This window comes from Pseudorca crassidens, chromosome 3 (assembly GCF_039906515.1).
Source record: "Pseudorca crassidens isolate mPseCra1 chromosome 3, mPseCra1.hap1, whole genome shotgun sequence".
Lineage (NCBI taxonomy): Eukaryota > Metazoa > Chordata > Mammalia > Artiodactyla > Delphinidae > Pseudorca > Pseudorca crassidens.
In genome coordinates, this window is record NC_090298.1 from 22,815,120 (window position 1) to 22,837,485 (window position 22,366).

Sequence of the window (22,366 nt, forward strand, 5' to 3'; positions counted from 1 at the left end):
CTACCATATGACCCAGCAATCCCAGTACTGGGCATATACCCTGAGAAAACCATAATTCAAAAAGGGACATGTACCACAATATTCTTTGTGGCACTATTTATAGTAGCCTGGACATGGAAGCAACCTAAATGTCCATTGACAGAGGAATGGATAAAGAAGATGTGGCACATATATACAATGGAATATTACTCAGCCATAAAAAGAAACGAAATTGAGTTATTTGTAGTGAGGTGGATGGACCTAGAATCTGTCATACAGAGTGAAGTAAGACAGAATGAGAAAAACAAATACCGTATGCTAACACATATATACGGACTCTAAAAAAAAAAAAATGGTACTGATGAACCTCGTAGCAGGGCAGGAATATAGATGCAGACATAGAGAATAGAATTGAGAGCATGGGATGGGAGGGGGAAGCTGGGGCAAAGTGAGAGTAGCATGGACATATATACACGACCAAGTTTAAAATAATTAGTGGCAAGCAGCAGCATAGCACAGGGAGATCAGCTCTGTGCTTTGCGACACCTAGAAGGGTGGGTTAAGGAGTGTGGGAGAGAGACTCAAGAGGGAGGGGATATGGGGATATATGTATGCATATGGCTGTTTCACTTTGTTGTACAACAGAAACTAACACAGTACTGTGAAGCAATTATATCCAATAAAGATTTATTAAAAAAATAATAACTGAGTGGCTTAATATTTACTAGCCCCCAAATAGAGAAAATTTGCATTCCCTATTCCATCTGTAGGCAGGCCACGGATTAGTAATTATCAATGGAGAATACCTGGCTGATTTCCCCAGTTGTCTAGCCCTAGCAGACAAGTTATCTATTTTTAACTTTTGATAGAGATTGATTTTTCTAGTCCGTGCTTTTACTGATGGTTTATTGTTTTGAGAATTCCATCCTCATGCTGGGTTCAGAAGTCCAACATTCTACCTGGCATTATTTCCCTGCATGTCAGTTAAAACCCTGTCCTCACTGGTATCCAGTATGACAAACTCTCCAAAAGCACACCACACTTCCATTTTAAAAGTATTGTTTTGGTGCCTTGTGATTTCATTTATGATTTTGCAAGTTCAGCTATTAATTTAAAATGGTATTGTATATGTTATCCTTCATTTCCAAGTCCCTTTAGCAAATGTGTTTTCTACTTTTGTTTGCCATATTCCCTGAAAAGAAAGCCCTCTCTTATCACACAACACAATGTAATAACTTGTAGTGGAGGTATTAGAGTAATTTGAGATTCAATTGTATGATACCAGGCAAACAAATGCAGGAAGTAGTGTTATCAATTTAGGATGCTCTCTCAGTTTCTGTCCAGATAAAATTTATTACTTATCAATCATTGTGTTCACTCTATTTTTTAGCAGAAGAATTTGCAAGGGTTTACTTTTGCTAAGATCTTTTTCTTTAGTTTTCATCTCAGTCTATGAACATTTAGATGCACTGTTTATTTTACACCTGTGTTTCATTCATGTTTGTTAAATTTCCCATTGAAATAAGTTTTGACACCAACTGCAAAAATATCTTGTCATTTTACAGTAACAATACAAAGTAACTGTGACTGATTTGGCTATTTACTCACCCTTTATTACCTTCTGTGTGCAAACATGGTAACAGTCAAACTTAGACTTTCATCTCAGTGAAATTGAACACATGCAGAAAATAATAAATTTAGCAATAAACTTAATATGCATATTTTAATATTATGACATATACTATATATTATTTTATAAATAACCAAGCTGTGTGTTGTGAAAAATAACAATGAAGCAAGCAAAGTAGAAGTCCTTTCTTGAAGAGTGACATTAATGTGTGTCCTTAAGGATGAGGAGGAGCCATCAAATGGAAAAGTGTGAGCAAGGTGAAAGTTGGAAGAAACCCACCAGGAACAGAGAACAGCACATGCAAAAATTTGAAGTCATGAAGTAGGGCACATCTTTATGCTTTCAATAATTTTGTGGAACTGAGGAAGGTCACTGTGACTAGAAAATACTAAATAGGATATTAATTGAATTTTTATATAACTACTACTTGAAACAAACTTGATTAATGGTGATTTTTTAAACCATAGAAAAACTTATGTGAACACTCACTCTGAAGAAAACTGCTTTGACAAAAGCTAAAATAATGCAGAAATAGAATTATACTAAAATGTAACACTAAAAATAAAAATCATTGTAAAACTTGGCAGCCTCTATGTCAGAATTCATGTTTAACATATAACATTATAATTAATATTAAATTATTAATAAACTCAGAAACAAAATAGGATGCTAAACTGAATCATTATATAGTCATTTTACACTGCCTCAGAAATGGTGATGGTTGGAATATACATAAAAAAGAAATTTTTAAGCCAATAATTTGAAAAGAAATTTTAAATGATCAAAGTTATAGTTGCTACTTTTGTCCAATTAGTAAATTTGAATCACCAGACTTGTAATTTTTTTTAATCAGCAAATATATGGATTTGAGATACATAAGTATCTATGGATAGCCATTATCAATAATTGTCCAATGAATTAGAAACACATAAGATAATTTGGTAGGAAATAAAAGTTCTAGCAATAAACATAATACAAAATCTGGTGTTGTATTTATTAAAAACAGATAACTTAAATGATACAGAAAAATGGAGAGACAGTTATGTCTTTAATTTCATCACTGAATATTCTAAAGATGAGAAATTTTATTAAATGCATTTATAATTTTAATGCAGTTTTTATTAAAATCAATTTTCACATACATTTTTTCACATCTACTTAAAAATAATTCAGAAAAACATTACAAGGATATTGCTGAGGCATTTCCTCACCTATCAGATATAAAACTGTGATTATTAAGTTAGTATATTATTAATGTAAGAATAGTCAAATATATTAATGCAATAGAATAGGTGACCCATAAGAACTAAAGAACCACTATTTATAAATTGACATCAGAAATTGATTGAGCAGAAATTTGTTTTTCTAAGAAGGGTGAGAAATTTAGTAACTTTGAAAAAAATAGTAAGGAAAAGAAGAATACGGAAAGATATATATATATATGTCATTCATTTATTCATTCATACAGTCATTTATGAAGTAACGTTTATTGGTCATCTATCTTGTGCTATGCATTGAGCATAAGGTAGACAGAAAATCAGATACTGTCCTTATTCCTAAGGAACTTCTATATACGTCATTTATATACACATGCATTAGCATATGATTATTTATACATTTTTAACCTACCTATTACTGTTTTTCACTATATTCACATACAATTTTGTTCTAAAAAAAGGCCTTTGAAGAATGTTACAAAAAAAGTACAATGGAAAGAAAAATTAGAAATTCAAGGTGAAGGGAAAATAAGTAAAGACAACAAGAAGCTTCATTCTTTATCACTAAACATTTCATTATAGGTTTTTTTAATATCCTTCATATTCTTTTCCTTCATCAACAATATATTTAAAATCTATAGTCATACCACAAAATAAGCTTCTAATTACATTTGGAAAGGGATAATTGTCTCCCATCCCCTCTACTTCTCTCTATACGATAAATAGATATAGAACATACAGACATTTGTCTATTTATAACTATATCAAACTAACTACATATAATATATTTAAAACTATACTATAAGGGACTAAAAAGTAACGCACAAAGGAGTATTATAAGCAATGCAATAAGAAATGAAATAATAAAAACTACTGTGTTTTAATAATATCTGCCTCCTTGTTCTCTTCATTAATATACACTATAAAATTATCCTTCAGCATTTCCAAATTTTAGATATACTGTGATAAACAGAACATTTTGTATTCATCCTCCAAAATGAAAATTGTTACAAAGCATTAGCTTAGATCAAAGGGGATAAAGCTAGTGGACCCTAGATAAAGTTAGGGTGTTTCAGGTCCTATGGGCAGAGGGTAAAAGGGTAACATCTTTTAATCCAACATACTAACATTTTATATTTATTTCACAAGGGTATTTAGAGTTTAATGATAAAATAGAAATAACACACATGGAGCTTTTCAAAGAAAGCAGTATTATATACAGTCCAAAGTAACATTGCATGTAACATTGCAAAATTTTGTGTTTGCTACTCATTATCACCATCAGAATCACCATGTTCCAGATTTGTTTGATTAAATGACCACTTTTCATAGATGCATCACTTTGCATTTTTCCAGATTGAAACTCCTTTTTATTACATTTTTAAACTTTCAAACTATGTAATATTTTTAGATGTATTGTAATGGTTCTACTTACCTACTTGGCAATTTAACATGGCCTAAAAATGATTTTGAATGTGTTGTTTTCTCACCCCTGCAGGGTTGGTAACAGTGCTTCTCACTCAGAGCAAACATGACCTACACAGACATTACCTACACTGCAGCATGTTTGTTTGTTTTTTTTTAACCTTTTCTTTCATTTTATTTTGGAATACAGCTGATCAACAACGTCGTGTTAGTTTCAGGCATACAGCAAAGTTCATATACATTGCAGCATGTTCTTTGGCTGCAAGACAAGGTTGATTTACAAGCATGCTTTCTTAATTTACACCATATGAAATCACAGGATGTCACTTTCATTTACTGAAAGTTATATAAATGTCAATTACATAATATTTGGAAGTGGGAGTATTTGCTTTGGTTCTTCTTCTCCTCTCCCTCCCCCATTTAAACAATGTTAGGTGAAGCTTGAATCTTCTCTATAGCCTGAATATAGATAATCATATTCTCTTTATTTTCTACATTTTTTATTATTTATGAAGAAATCTATGTAATTCCTGGATGTGATATTATTTTTGGAAGTCTATTTTTTTTTAATTTATTGAATGAGTATCAACTAGGATTAGAACATTTCTATTATCTATATCCAAAGCCAAAGATTGCCAAAAGCAAGAGCAGTCTGTATTATCATGAACCCTGAAGATCACTGGCATTTTTGTTTAATAGCATCTCCTAAATATATAATATTGTTCTGTAGAAATCGTGGTATGTTCACATTTTACAATAGAAGTATAACTGTTTAATTTTATTTTCAGTTGTGAAGTACATATAAAAAATAAATCTTCTCTTTTAAATTAGAAGCAGTTTGAAACCAGATGGCAATATTACTAGAACTGAGAAAGTTGGAAACCAGATAGCAATATTACTGTAACTTGGAAAGTAACAGTTTGTGGTTGTTGATTACTTAGTAAATCCCTGCTAGATGCCTAATGGGAGGGCAAAAGGAGTGTTACCAAGCCATACTCGGGTCCACTCGCCCATGCACAGTAAAACCAATCTACTGACACCGGGTTGTGGTGAAGGAAAGGGCAGCATTTATTGCAGGGCACCAAGCAAGGAGTCCAGGGCAGCTAGTGCTTAAAAGATCCAAATTCCCCAAAGGCTTTCAGGGAAAGGTTTATAAAGACAGGGTGAGGGAAGGGATTTGTGGGGTGTGTGGCCAGATCATGGACATTCTTTTGATTGGCTGGTGGTGAGGTAATTGGGAGTCAGCATCATCAACCATCTGGTTCTAACCGGTCTGGGGTCTAAGTGCTTGTGGGCAGTATATAGTTAACTTCTTCCTCCTGATGGGGGTTTCAGTATCTGCAAAACAGCTCAAAGGACATGGCTCAGAATATTATCTATAGTCCTTGAGGAAGAACTAAAGGTCCTTGACTTTGTTTAATGGCTAAAGTATTATTTTGTCTTTCTTGACTGTTTTCTTTCTGCACATTCTCACTTCTCTGATTGAATTTATTCTTTGACTAAAGTTTTTTTACAGACAAAGGCAGGCAGAGGACATGAGTGGGGGTCTATTCTGAGAAGGCCTCCTAGGGTTCTGCTCAGTTACAGGAGGACAATATGTCAAATAATTTATACCAGTAAGAATGTGATAAGAACTATGGGAGCAGTATAAACACACGGTATCTAAAGAGTGAATTGTAGAGGAGAGGTTAATAAATTCTGACTGGGGTTATTCAAGGAGTATTTCCTGAAAAAATTTTAAAAACACCTTTATTCTGGGCCATGAACTATAAAAACTATGTGTGGAAGAGAGCATGAGGAAGTAGTCATGACCCTTGATAACCTAACACTTTCTGACTTGATGTTAAGTGCTTGTGAAAACCTGTCCATACCTTGGAGTCCGTCTACTCTGTCAATAGCAGCTTCTATAACTTCACCCTGCAATCTGCAAATCTAGGACAATAATTTTGTAAATCAGATATATATATTGGGAATAAGAATTGGTTTTATACATGACAACTTTAAGGCTCATAGGAACTACCTTGAAAAAGCTCTATCATCCCATGGTAGTGGATACATGCACAAAATAAATTCAGTCTGATGTTAACTCATCTAGAGGCAGTCTTGATATGTGTAGAATTCTGAAACTTTATGATGGATAGCCCAGCTATCCATGTGTATGTCAAAATATACTTGTCTTCACTGTAAAGCATTCTAAACAATCTATTGTGAACCGTTAAAGCATTAAAGAGATTATCATTGGCTTTTGGTGACTTCTTATTCAATATGACAGTGCTGTGCTGCCATCACCTAGAAAACGAGAGGTCAAGGCCATTTCCTTATATTATGTACCCATTCACCACCAGTTGTTTCAAATAGTAATAGTTAAATATAAAATTATTTATTGAGTGCCTTACTATTTGCAAAATATACAATGGTGAAAAAATATTTCTAAATAATATAAAATAAAAAGCCAATAATTCTTCCAGTTTTTCTCCTCCTATTAAAAACACTGTCCATCCATTACCATTCTTACATTTACTTACAGTTCACTGTACATCTTCACGTAGAGCACTCCCTTTAATAACTTCGTATTTCCTCCCCAATAGGTTTGTGAAGACGATACTATAATTGATATACTAGCAGCTCATTAGTCCCTAGGAAGGGTCTGAGACACTATTAAAAACTGCAAGATGTAATACTGTTGATTCGATTCTAAACACAGAAGTAAGCTGAACAGCACTTTACCTGGAATAAATGTATTTTAGTAGTCATCCCAATCTGGCTCTTTTCTGGATGTGCCAGACACAAACGTGCTAGAACCTGAAAGGTGGTTATCTTTGACCTTTGATGTAAGTGGGACACTAGCGTGCTCTACCTTTCTATCTTTCCTTGCTCTTACACGTGACTTTCTACCTGGGAATCAACAAGACTATCCTCAGCAAACCTGAATGCATAAGCATCTACCATCAGAGTGGTCTTCTTCAGAAGATATTTCCTGTTAAACAGATAACCTCTTCTTCTTTTTTTTTTTTGCGGTACGCGGGCCTCTCACTGCTGTGGCCTCTCCCGTTGCGGAGCACAGGCTCCGGACGCGCAGGCTCAGCGGCCATGGCTCACGGGCCTAGCCGCTCCGTGGCATGTGGGATCTTCCCGGACCGGGTCACGAACCCGTGTCCCCTGCATCGGCAGGCGGACTCTCAACCACTGTGGCACCAGGGAAGCCCAGACGCCTTCTTCTTGAGCTGAAGGTAGCAAAAGCTGAATTGCTCTGAATAATATAGGTGGGAAAAAGTTAGAGCTACTTTGGCAAACTATTAAAATCTATTACATGCACAAATTCTTTCTCTGAGTGATTTTTATTTTTTGTTGAAATTGGATATGGAGCTGAGATTTATGTTCAGGTCAATGAAGTGTACGATGGTAGATGAAACCAGTGCTCAGGAGACCCAGGAGGCAATGAAAGTATAAGCCCACATACTGCAAGAGTTTGCATAAATCAGGGCTTGAACTCCCACAGTAGCTTAAAGAATTCTTCAGGTCAATGAAGTTTAAGTAGATATCAAGAGGCAGGGATGCATCCATTAAATTCTGGATTGTAATAAATTGTAACAGTTTTTGTTTCAAATTTCTGAACCTGTGAATTCCACCATTCACAGTATAATTGCATGCAAGCATTTTGTCAAAAAAGATGTACTTCAGCATACTCCATCAACTTCTGCCTGCAAATGATGAGGACGCAGATCCCATGCCAAATAGAAGTCAGGATCTGTGTAAGAAGTGATGTCTGATATGGTTTAGCAATTCAAAAATCAGCAAGAGCTACCATCTGTTTTCCTGAAATATCCCCTGGCTTTGTACCCCTGCCCTACTTCTACTTTTTGATTTAAATTTTCCATATATTTTTTTCAATTCCTTGTTCGACAGTGTTCTTCAGATAGATGACTGAATTATCTTTTTTCCTGTTTTTGTTGTGCTTGATTTTATTTGTCTCTGATCCTATCTCCTCAAGGATGATTGACACCTAATCTCTGGGTACAGCATGGATTTAGATTGTTAATTTCCTTTCCCAACTGTGATTCATTGTGCTGCTGCCCAGATTATCTAGGATATAGGAAATCACACTGCTTAAATACCAGTTTTAGCTAATATTTGAAAATTAAAACTGTATCCCCAAAGGTGGATGCATGCCTAAAAAATATATTTTAAATTTATTTCCTACTTTTCACTATGAAAATTGTACACTATGTCATCACTTTAAAACTCAGAATTATTTTGTAAGTTTTAGCCATAATTACCTGTTAATCTATTGCTTAAAATTGCTTTAATAAAGCTTTCAATTAAAATTTAGATGTTTTTAATGTATATTAAATTAAAAATCACCAATTCCACAGTTGCATTTCAATGAGAATTGGCTTGTATGCTAGCTTAATCACGTTTGTGGTCATTTAACCCTTTGAGTTGTATATAGATCCTTCACCTGCAAAATGTTCATGAAATAACTACATTAAGGTGCAGTATTGTGAAGATGAAGTGAGATAATAGTAAAAGTGATCATTAAATATGATCAATTAATATCACAGGTTTGTACAATCTGGCTTGTTTTCCTTAAGACTCGATGAAGATTTATCACTAAAATTTATATGTTAAATAAAACCCTTGATGAATTTTCAGCATCATTTTTATTGTTAAACATTATTGGAAATGACATATTGCTTTGAATTATAAATAATAACAAAATACCCTTGACTTTTAAGATGTAGGTAAATATTCTTCAAGCATCATTATGAGACATTTCTCTTTACATAACCTAAAGAGATTATTTTATGTTTCCCTTCAACCCACAGCTGAGCTGCAGGTGCTGTTCATGCATCACTGCTTTAGCTACTTCAATATTTGTTATCAGAATATACCCTAAAGCTGAAAGCCTATGCCAATTAATGACACTACTGCACTTAAGGTCTCTATTATTATAGAAGCTCTATTGGATTCACTCAGTTCCACATCATGTCTTTGCCATATCCTGCAGTATTCTCCTGACATTGATGCCTTTGCTTCTTGTTTCCCTAGCCAAGTTATAGCTTAGCTTTTCAAATTTAAAAAGCAATAAATAATAGGGTGTAACAGAAAACATTACAAATATGAAGAATGCTCAATGAATAACTTTGTAGAGAAAGAGAGAGAGAAGGAATAGAGAGAGAGGGAGAAAGAGAGGAGAAATTCAATCATTATAAAATAATATATGTACATGTGTAATTTTATGATATTTCTTGTAAGCACATATTAAAGCGAGATAGCTGGAATCAAGTATTACAAAATACCCTGAGTTATGTGGACCCTGGCAGAATAACACTAAGTCTGAGGTTGTGAGAGGTTTTTAGTTTGATGCTGTATAAATTGCTGGCTGATGCTTTATGTGCAATTTTTTATGGTATTTTCTATTTTGTCTTCAGCACAGTAAATTTCTCTGTATTTCAAGTTTCAATATGCTTAGATTTCACATGGACATGTACTTGTAAGCCCCTTGAATTTAGATACTGAAGGCCACAGCCTCAAACATTTATCTTGAGTGTCAAAGAATACTAATGCTTTCTTTAATAAAGAAATGATTCTTTTTCAATAAATCAAGGGTATTCTACATTTGTGCTGATTTCATAGGAAGTGTTTTTAGTTTTGACATTTTAAAATAATTTTAAATTTACTTAATGTGGTACTCAGAGTAAGGCCAGAGAATCAGATAAAATCCCGCAACCACATTTTCATTTTTTAAAAACTTTTTATACTCAAGATAATTTCTCCAAAACAGAAAAGAAAAGAAATGTATACAATAAAACACAAAGAACAATTTGTATCAAGTTGGAACTGCACATTTAGGCTTCAAAACTCATCTAAATTCTGCAGTAACAATAGTCTTTCTTGAAAGAATGGAGAGAGGCAGGGAGGTAGCCAGGCAGGAAAGAAGGAAGTGAGAGAGAAGGAAGAAGAGGAGGAAGAAAGAAACAAAGATTTCCTCCTTTACTCTTTTTCTAGGTGGAATAAAATTAAAATCATGAAAGTTCAAGACAGTTTTAATTTTTTTGTTGTGTCGGAGCCACAACATACACAGGCCTTTTATTTTGCTTGCTTCCAATAAAAATTTAAATACTTTATATATGTGTACATGTTAGGTATGGAAATTGAGATTTCATTTCAATTATGTTATTGTTCCTTCTCTTATGTTTATTTTGTAAACCTAGAAAAGAAAGTGTACTTGAAACCTTTTGATAATTTCAATGTGAAATATCATTTCTGAGACTATTTCATTCATTAATACTATGTTCAATAGGGCCAAGTAACAAGTTAACTTCTCCTTGAAGGAAAAATTAAGACAATCAAAGTCTTCAAGTGCTTTTCAATTAGCTAGGCATACTGTTATATGGCAATGATTTGCAGATAAAGAAAGATACAGCAATTAAAAATTCCAAAATTCAGCAAGTGACTTCTATTTGTGTAAAAAATACTCTATATTCATATTTACTTTATATATATGGTATATGCATAAAGAAAGTGCATACTTTATATATATGCTATATGTTATAATATGAGAATAGTTTTAAAAATAAATTCTAGACTGAAAATTAAATTAATTAATTAGTTCTTTTAATTATATTATGTTCAGACTTTCCACAGAGAATAGTATGTGAAAGTGTGAAAGAAAAAATAATTTATGCCTATCATAGAAATCTTGGTACATTAAGAGAATAATTGACATACCTTGGGCCAAGGAATAAATCCCAGGAAGGATATTTAATATGGTATTTAGGGGCTACAGAGAGAGTAGTTGTAACAGTATTCAAGCAAAGCAAACAGCATGTAAAAAGTCATTAGGGCAAGAAAATGTTACAAGGAAGATGAAAAAGTGTTAGGTTTCAGCCTGATCAATAGTTGGGTTGAAAGTGAGAGCAGTATATAATAAGTAATGGGTTCAGCGGGGCATCTTTAAAGTGTTTCATGCTGAGAAGAGAGGAATTATTACCCTACATGTATTTGAAAAATAATTTTTGAAACTAAGTACAAAAATGGGTAGGAGTTCATATTAATATAAGTAAATGATTGAATAAATGAATGAATGGAAGATAATTGACTGATATCCTATGCAGAAAAATTCCAAATAATTTATGATGATATTCTGCCTTCAAAGAGATGAAATGTTAACTTCTCATATATTTAAATGTGGGCTGCACATATTGACTTTCTTCTAAAAAGTACAGTACAGATTGGATGTAAAATGAGTATCCTGTGGTGGAGAAACCTGACAAACACTACTTCATCTAGGCGCTCAAAATTATTACCAACAATCCTAAATCATATTGAAAGTAGGTACCCTTGATATGATGTGATGAGAATTGCACATTACCTCTGTGGTCCTCTCTCCAAAACATATAACCCCAGTATATACATGAGAAAAATACTAGATAATCCTAATTGAAGGGCATTCAGCAAAATAACTGACCAGTACTCCTCACAACTGTCAAAGTTATCAAAAACAGGTCTGAGGAACTGTCACAACAAAGAGGAGCCTAAGGAGATATGACCGCTAAGTGTAATAATATGACATCCTGTATGAGATCATGGAACAGAAAAAGGACATTAAGTGAAAAATAAGGAAATCTAAATAATGTATGAACTTTAGTTAATAACAGTGTTTCAATATTGGTTCACTAATTTTGACAAATGCACCACACTAAATTTAAGATGTCAATAATAGGGTCAAATGAGTGAGGAATACTTGGGGTCTCTGTACTATCTTCACAACTTTACTGTAATTCTAAAACTATTATAAATTAAAACCTTTTTTTTTTAATGGATGAAAGGAGACAAAATTGAAATAACAAAACAAGACAGGAGACTTTTAAGAGATCGTTGGCATAATCGAAGAGACAAATGAGAGTTCTGAGCTAAGTTATATCAAGAGAAATGGAAAGATGTAGGTGGGAACAGAATTACATGTTAGAGATTAAGTGGACTTGATGTGTGGGATGGTGAGGAAAAGTATTACATTGAATATCATTTGAATGTTTTCAGTGTGAGTAACTAAATTGCTGCTGATATAATTTACTCTGATTAAGCAAATATAATATGTTAGAAAAGAAGATGTAAGAGAATAAATTGGCAGTTCTGTTTTGGACACATTACTATATTGTAGGTCACAAATGTAGATACTATATAAGTAATTTTTTAGAGCAAAAAAAGTAATTTGAGTTGTATATGTAATTTTTGTTTCATAAGAATATATGTTATTTAAATCATGTTATTTAATGATATAATTTAAGGAAATCATGTAGTGACAGAAAAGTAGAAAATCTACAATGAGTCCCCTTGGAAACCATGCATTAGTTATTTATTTGGGAAAGGGAGATGAAACCAAAAAGAAAAAGAAAGGGAATAAACAGGGATGTTGAAATCTCAAAAAAAAAAAAAAAAAGGTATCACAGAAGCTAAGTAGGAAAAGACATATTCAATCCTTTTGACTGATACTGAGAAATCAATTGATGCAATTGTTGTTTTGTCTACATATTGGAAGGAGAGGAACATCACTCAGTATATCAAATAATTTTTATTTTTTATCTTTTAAAATTTTTTGGAGTATAGTTAATTTACAATGTTGTGTTAGTTTCAGGAATACAGCAAAGTGAATCAGTTATACATATATGTATATCCACTCTTTTTTAGATTCTTTCTGCATGTAGGCCATTACAGAGTATTGAGTAGAGTTCCCTGTGCTATACAGATCTTTATTAGTTATCAGTTTTATGTATAGTAGTGTGTATATGTCAATCCCAATCTCCGAATTTATCCTTCCCCACCCTTTCCCCCCGGTAACCATAAGTTTGTTTTTACATCTGTGGCTCTATTTCTGTTTTGTGAGTAAGTTCATTTGTACCATTATTTTAGATTTCAAGTATAAGTGATACCATGATATTTGTCTTTCTCTGAGTTACTTCACTCAATATGACAATCTCTAGGTCCATCCATGCACTGCAAATGGCATTATTTTGTTCTTTTTTATGGCTGACTAATATTCCACTGTATATATATATATATATATATATATATATATATATACCACATAAATAAGATATATTAGGAAATATATCTTATTTATTTAATTAGAATAATACATTCAATGTACCTTTGTACATTAAACTGAAGTGAATTTAAAAAGAAATTAAGTTATGGCCTGTATACTATAAAATCACACAAATATAATGGCATATGTTAAATATTTATTTTAAACATAGACTTCAAAGACACACATAAACTCTTTTTTTTTAATTTAACATCTCTACTGGAGTATAATTACTTTACAATGTTGTGTTAGTTTCTGCTGTATAACAAAGTGAATCAGCTACATGTATAAATATATCCCCATATCCCCTCCCTCCTGCATCTCCCTCCCACACTCTCTATCCCACCCCTGTAGGTGGTCACAAAGCACCGAGCTAATCTCCCTGTGCCATGCAACTGCTTCCCACTGGCTATCTATTTTACATTTGGTAGTGTATATATGTCAGTGCTACTCTTTCACTTAGTCCCAGCATACACATACCCCTCCCCAGGTCCTCAATTACATTCTCTACATCTGCGTCTTTATTCCTGTCCTGCCCCTAGGTTCATCAGAACCTTTTTTTTTTTTAGATTCCATATATACGTGTTAGCATACTGTATTTGTTTCTCTCTTTCTGACTTACTTCACTCTGTATGACAAGATTCTAGGTCTATATACCTCCCTACAAATAACTCAGTTTCGTTTCTTTTTATGGCTGAGCAATATTCCATTGTATATATGGGCCACATCTTTATTCAGTCATCTGAAGATGGACACGTAGGTTGCTTCCATGTCCTGGCTATTGTAAACAGTGCTGCAATGAACATGGTGGGACATGACTCTTCTTGAACTACGGTTTTCTCAGGGTATATGCCCAGTAGTGGGGTTGCTAGGTCGTATGGTAGTTCTATTTTTAGTTTATAAGGAACCTCCATACTGATCTCCATAGTGGCTGTATCAATTTACATTCCCACAAACAGTGCAAGAGGGTTCCCTTTTCTCCACACCCTCTCCAGCATTTACTGATTGTAGATTTTTTGATCATGGCTATTGTGACCGGTGTGAGGTGATACCTCACTGTAGTTTTGATTTCCATTTCTTGAATGATTAGTGATGTTGAGCATCCTTTCATATGTTTGTTGGCAATCTGTATATCTTCTTTGGAGAAATCTCTATTTAAGTCTTCTGCCCATTTTTAGATTGGGTTGTTTGCCTTTTTGATATTGAGCTGCATGAGCTGCTTATATATTCTGGAGATTAATCCTTTGTCAGTTTCTTCATTTGCAAATATTTTGTCCCATTCTGAGGGTTGTCTTTTCATCTTGTTTATGGTTTCCTTTGCTGTGAAAAAGTTTTTATGTTTTATTAGGTCCCATTTGTTTATTTTTGTTTTTATTGCCATTTCTCTAGGAGGTGGGTTGAAAAGGATCTTGCTGTGCTTTATGTCATAGAGTGTTCTTCCTATGTTTTCCTCAAAGAGTTTTATAGTGTCTGACCTTACATTTAGGTCTTTAATCCATTTTGAGTTTAATTTTGTTTATGGTATTAGGAAGTGTTCTAACTTCATTCTTTCACATGTAGTTGTCCACTTTTCCCAGCATCACTTATTGAAGAGGCTGTCTTTTCTCCATTGTATATTCTTGCCTCCTCTATTAAAGATAAGGTGACCATATGTGCGTGGGTTTAACTCTGGGCTTTCTATCCTCTTCCATTGATCTATCTTTCTGTTTTTGTGCCAGTACCATACTGCCTTCATTACTGTAGCTTTGTAGTATAGTCTGAAGTCAGGGAGCCTGATTCCTCCAGCTCCATTTTTCTTTCTCAAAATTGCTTTGACTATTCGGGGTCTTTTGTGTTTACATACAAATTGTGAAATTTTTTGTTCTAGTTCTGTGAAATTTGCCTTTGGTAGTTTGATAGGGATTGCACTGAATCTGTAGATTGCTTGGGATAGTATAGTCATTTTCACAATGTTGAATCTTCCAATCCAAGAACATGTTATATCTCTCCATTTTTTGTATCATCTTTAATTTCTTTCATCAGTGTTTTATAGTTTTCTGCATACAGGTGTTTTGCCTCCTTAGGTAGGTTTATTCCTAGGTATTTTATTCTTTTTGTTGCAGTGGTAAATCGGAGTGTTTCCTTAATTTCTCTTTCAGATTTTTCATCATTAGTGTATAGGAATGCAAGAGATTTCTGTGCATTAACTTTGTATCCTGCTCCTTTACCAAATTCATTGATTAGCTCTAGTAGTTTCTGGAAGCTTCTTTAGGATTCTCTATGTATAGTATCATGTCATCTGCAACCAGTGACAGTTCTTCTTCTTCTTTTCCAATTTGCATTCCTTTAATTTCTTTTTCTTTTCTGATTGCTGTGGCTAAAACTTCCAAAACTATGGTGAATAATAATGGGGAGAGTGGGCAAGCTTGTCTTGTTCCTGATCTTAGAGGAAATGGTTTCAGTTTTTCACCATTGAGAATGATGTTGGCTGTGGGTTTGTCATATATGGCCTTTATTAGGTTGAGGTAGGTTCCCTCTGCCTGCTTTCTGAGAGTTTTTATCATAAATGGGTGTTGAATTTTGTCAAAAGCTTTTTCTGTATCTGTTAGATTTTTATATGGTTTTTATCCTTCAGTTTATTAATATGGTGTATCACATTGATTGATTTGTGTATATTGAAGAATTCTTGCATTCCTGGGATAAATCCCACTTGATCATAGTGTATGTTCTTTTAATGTGCTGTTGGACTCTGTTTTTTAGTGTTTTGTTGAGGATTTTTGCATCTATGTTCATCAGTGATATTGGCCTGTAGTTTTCTTTTTTTGTGACATCTTTGTCTGGTTTTGATATCAGGGTGATGTTGGCCTCGTAGAATGAGTTTGGGAGTGACCCTCCCTCTGCTATATTTTGGAAAAGTTTGAGAAGGGTAAATGTTATCTCTTCTCTAAATGATTGATAGAATTCGCCTCTGAAGCCATCTGGTCCTGGGCTTTTGTTTGTTGGAAGATTTTTAATCACAGTCTCAATTTCAGTGCTTGTGATTGTTCTGTTTATATTTTCTATTTCTTCCTGGTTCAGTCTTGGAAGGTTGTGCTTTTCTAAGAATTTGTCCATTTCTTCCAGGTTGTCTATTTTATTGGTGTTTAGTTGCTTGTAGTAATCTCTCATGATCCTTTGTATTTCTGCAGTGTCAGTTGTTAGTTCTCCTTTTTCATTTCTAATTCTGTTGATTTGAGTTTTCCCCCTTTTTTTCTTAATGAGTCTGGCTAATGGTTTATTAATTTTGTTTATCTTTTCAAAGAACCAACTTTTAGTTTTGTTGATATGTGCTATTGTTTCTTTCATTGCTTTTTCATTTATTTCTGATCTGATCTTTATGATTTCTTTTCTTTGGCTAACGTTGGTTTTTTTTTTGTTCTTTCTCTAATTGCTTTAGGTGTAAGATTAGGTTGTTTATTTGAGATGTTTCTTGGTTCTTGAGGTAGGATTGTATTGCTCTATACTTCCCTCTTAGACCTGCTTTTGCTGCATCCCATAGGTTTTGGGTCGTCGTGTTTTCATTGTCATTTTTTTCTAGGTATTTTTTGATTTCCTCTTTGATTTCTTCAATGATGTCTTGGTTATTAAGTAGTGTATTGTTTAGCCTCCATGTGTTTGTATTTTTTTAAGTTTTTTTTTCCTGTAATTGATATCTAGTCTAATATCATTGTGGTCCAAAAAGACACTTGGTATGATTTTAATTTTCTTAAATTTACCAAGGTTTGATTTGTGACCCAAGATACGATCTATCCTGGAGAATGTTCCATGAGCACTTGAAAAGAAAGTGTATTGTGTTGTTTTTGGATGGAATGTCCTATAAATATCATTTAAGTCATCTTGTTTAATGTATTGTTTAAAGCTTGTGTTTCCTTACTTACTTTCATATTGCATAATCTGTCTGTTGGTGAAAGTGGGGTGTTAAAGTCTCCTGCAATGATTGTGTTACTGTTGAATTCCCCTTTTATAGCTGTTAGTATTTGCCTTACGTATTGAGGTGCTCCTATGTTGGGTGCATAAATATTTACCATTGTTATATCTTCTTCTTGGATTGATCCCTTGATCATTATGTAGTGTCCTTCTTTGTCTCTTGTAATAGTCTTTTTTTTTAAGTCTATTTTGTCTGATATGAGGATTGCTACTCCAGCTTTCTTTTGATTTCCATTTGCATGGAATATCTTTTTCCACATACTCACGTTCAGTCTGTATGTGTCCCTGGATCTGAAGTGGGTTTCTTGTAGACAGCATATATATGGGTCTTGTTTTTGTATCCATTCAGCCAGTCTGTGTCTTTTGGTTGGAACATTTAATCCATTTACAATTAAGGTAATTATCGATATGTATGTTCCTATTACCATTTTCGTAATTGTTTTGGGTGTGTTTTTGTAGGTCTTTTCCTTCTCTTTTGTTTCCTGTGTAGAGAAGTTCCTTTAGCATTTGTTGTAAAGCTGGTTTGGTGGTGCTGAATTCTCTTAACTTTTGCTCGTCTGTAAAGGTTTTAAATTCTCCATTGAATCTGAATGAGATCCTTCCTTGGTATAGTAATCTTGGTTGTAGGTTGTTCCCTTTCATCACTTTAAATAGGTCCTGCCACTCTCTTCTGGCTTGCTGAGTTTCTGCTGAAAGATCAGCCATTAACCTTATGTGGTTTCCCATGTATGCTATTTGTTGCTTTTCCCTTGCTGCTTTAATATTTTTTCTTTTTCTTTAATTTTTGATAGTTTGATTAATATGTGTCTTGGTGTGTTTCTCCTTGGATTTATCCTTTGTGGGACTCCCTGTGCTTCCTAGACTTGATTGATTATTTCCTTTCCCCTATTAGGGAAGTTTTCAACTATAATCTCTTCAAATATTTTCTCAGACCCTTTATTTTTCTCTTCTTCTTGTGGGAGCCCTATAATTCGAATGTTGGTGCATTTAATATTGTCCCAGAGGTCTCTGAGACTGTCCTCAATTGTTTTCATTCTTTTTTTCTTTATTGTGCTCTGTCATAGTTATTTCCACTATTTTATCTTCCAGCTCACTTTTCTGTTCTTCTGCCTCTGTTTTTCTGCTATTGATCCCTTCTAGAGAATTTTATTTTCATTTACTATGTTGTTCATCATTGTTTGCTCTTTAGTTCTTCTTGGTCCTTGTTAAATGTTTCTTGTATTTTCTCCTTTCTGTTTCCAAGATTTGGGGTCATCTTTACTATCATTACTCTGAATTCTTTTTCAGGTAGACTGCTTATTTCCTCTTCATTTGTTAGGTCTGGTGGGTTTTTACCTTGCTTCTTCATCTGCTGTGTATTTCTATGTCTTCTCATTTTGCTTAACTTATTGTGTTTGGGGTCTCCTTTTCACAGGCTGCAGGTTCATAGTTCCTGTTGTTTTTCGTGTCTGCCCCCAGTTGGTAAGTTTAGTTCAGGGGCTTGTGTAGGCTTCCTGGTGGAGGGGACTGGTGCCTGTGTTGTGGTGGGTGGAGCTGGATCTTTTCTTTATGGTGTGCCAGCCTGTGTCTGGTGGCATGTTTTGGGGTGTCTGTGAACTTTTATGATTTTAGGCATCCTTTCTGCTAATGGGTGGAGTTGTGTTCCTATCTTGCTAGTTGTTTGGCATGGTGCATCCCGCACTGGAGTTTGCTGGCTGTTGGGTGGTGTTGGGTATTAGCGTTGAGACAGGGATCTCTGGGAGAGCTCTCACTGAATGATATTACATGGGGCCATGAGGTCTCTGGTGGTCAAATGTTCTGAACTCAGCTCTCCCACCACAGGGGCTCAGGCCTGACATCAAGCTGGAGCACCAAGACCCAATCAGCCACATGGCTTGGAAGAAAAGTGAGAAAAAAATAATAAATAAAACAAAATAAAATTGTTAAAATAAAAAGCTAGAGAAAAATTATTAAAGTAAAAATGTAATAAAAAAAAGAAGAGAGCAACCACACCGATAAACAAATCAACCAATGATAACAACCACTGAAAACTATACTAAGATAAACATAAAAATCAGAAACAAGTCAGTCGTAGACAGGAAACCCCAAGTCTACAGTTGTTCCCAAAGTCCACCGCCTCAATTTTGGCATGATTCATTGTCTATTCAGGTATCCCACAGTTGCAGGGTACATCAGGTTGATTGTGGGGATTTAATTTGCTGCTCCTGAGGCTGCATGGGGAAATTTCCTTTTCTCTTCTTTGTTCACACAGCCCTTGGGGTTCAGCTTTGGTTTTGACCCCACCTCTGCATGTAGGTTGCCCTCAGGCATCTGTTCCCCACCCAGACTGGAGGGGGTTAAATCAATGGCTGATTAGAGAGCTTTGGCTCACTCAGGCTGGGCGGTGGGAGGGGCATGGTAGTAATAAGTGGAATGTGGGGTGAGCCTGCAGTGGTAGAGGCCAGCGTGACATTGCAACAGCCTGAAGCACCGCATGTGGTCTCATGGTGAAGCTGTCCCTGGCTCACGGGACCCTGGCAGTGGCAGGCTGCACAGGCTCCTGGTGGCAGTGTGGACTGTAACCTGTACTTGCACACAGGATTCTTGGTGGCTGCAGCAGCAGCTTTAGCATTTCATGCCCATCTTGTCTCTGGTGTCCGAGCTGATAGCTGTGGCTCACGCCCATCTCTGGAGCTCCTTTAGGCAGTGCTCTGCCTTCTGTGGGCAAACAGGGAAGTAATCCCCTCTTCTCAGCACCCTGAAACAATGGTCTCTTGCTTCTTAGGCAGTTCCAGACTTTTTCCTGGACTCCTTCCTAGCTAGCTGTGGCACACTAGTTCCCTTCAGGCTGTGTTCACACCGCCAACCCCAATCATCTCCCTGGGGTCTGACCTCCAAAACCCAAGACTCAGCTCCCAGCCCCCACCTGCCCTGGCGGGTGAGCAGACAAGCCTCTCAGGTTTGTGAGTGCTGGTCGGCGCCAATACTCTGTGCAGGAATGTCTCCGCTTTGCCCTCTGCACCCCTATTGCTGCGCTCTCCTCCATGGCTCCAAAGCTTCCCCGCAACCCACCCTCTGTCACTGCCAGAGAAGGGGCTTCCTAGTGTGTGGAAACTTTCTCCTTCACAGCTCCCTCCCAGAGGTGCAGGTCCCATCCCTATTCTTTTGTCTCTGTGTTTTTTCTTCTTTCTTTTGCCCTACCCAGGTACGCGGAGATTTTCTTGCCTTTTGTGAAGTCTGAGGTTTTCTGCCAGCATTCAGTACGTGTTCTGTAGGAGTTGTTCCACGTGTAGATGTATTTCTGATGTATTTGTGGGGAGGAAGGTGATCTCCACGTCTTAGTCCTCTGCCATCTTGAAGGTCCCCCCACCACATAAACACTTAATGTAATATTTCATTACCTACTTTTATTCCCAAATGGCACTAGACATTTTCTAGTGTATAACTGGAGAAAATTTTCTTTTTATGAAGTGTTACATGAATTGGTATGCATGTATATATATATATATATATATATATATATATATATATATATATATATATATATATATATAAACAGATTCCATAAATCAAATAACCCTCAGCATGGATACTATAAAATGGAAAAAAAATAGTTATAAATTTTGATGCTGTTATAAAGGATGCTCTTCCTTAATTAAATAAAAATACTTTTGTTTTTTAATCTGGAAAATGTTGAAATTTTGCAAACCTTACAGAAAAATTTCGTATTAAAATGTACCAAAAGCCAGAAATTATAATTAGGAATCCCATCAAATAAGAAATGTGAACACCCATGAGGAATTACTAGAAAATCAGCCATACCACAGTTGAAAATAGTGTTTCCAACTTTCCCATATGTAATAAACAAGATGTCTAAAGCATTATATGTGACTGTGCAGATGACACATTGTGTTAAATTTGTGTTAGCAATAATTTCATGCAACCCACGGTACTACTCTGTGGAAGTTTTGTGATCTACTCTGAAAGCTGGGCTACAGATTTATCCATGAACAGATGCATAAGTTTTTGTCTTCCTTCTGTGGGATTTAAGATGTTTGGAATTTTTAAAATCAATTTAAGGTGTATTTAGTTTCTGCTTTGATTTTTTATATTTATTTGCCAAAACAAACAAAAATTCACAAGAGACACTGTGAATGAATCCCAGTTATATAGGTGTACACTGTTTCTTGTACCAGACATCTGTTTGGTGATTGGCAAAGAAGTTTCTCCAGAGAGGAAAATTTTTCTTATTTATCTTTCCTTACTTGAGACGGATACAATTTTATTCCATTCTTTTGGGGTGAAAGTTGGTATTACAAGCCCTAATATATAAAAGAAAATTTTGTTAATTCTAATGCATAAATATCTGGGACATTTTCAGTACTCAACTATATGAATATACTCTTACCAGTCCTAATACTTGACTCCATGGATGAAGACAACTCAGTGTGTGATGTTACTGTGTCTCTACAGTGTGTGTAACATATACAGGCAGTTTTTATTCAAAGGTTGGAAAGTTATTATGCAATATGTGTTTCCAACTAAAAAGACATTGAAAATTAATTGATAATTTGAGTAAGGTAGAGAACAACATTTTCACATAAGGGTCAGAATAGAATAGATTATAAATAAATAAATGCTTTGAGGGCTTCCCTGGTGGTGCAGTGGTTAAGAATCTGCCTGGCAATGCAGGGGACATGGGTTCAAGCCCTGGTCTGGGATGATCCCACATATCACGAAGCAAGTAAGCCTGTGTGCCACAACTACTGAGCCTGTGCTCTAGAGCCCACGAGCTACAACTACTGAGCCTGTGTGCCACAACTACTGAAGCCCATGTGCCTAGAACCTGTGCTCCGCAGCAAGAAAAGCCACTGCAACAAGAAGCCCGCGCTCCACAATGAAGAGTAGCCCCCGCTCACCGCAGCTAGAGAAAAACCATGCACAGCAACGAAGATCCAATGCAGCCAAAAATAAATAAATTTAGGGCTTCCCTAGTGGCGCAGTGGTTGAGAGTCCGCCTGCTAATGCAGGGGACGTGGGTTCGTGCCCCGGTCCGGGAGGATCCCACATCCCACGGAGCAGCTAGGCCCGTGAGCCATGGCT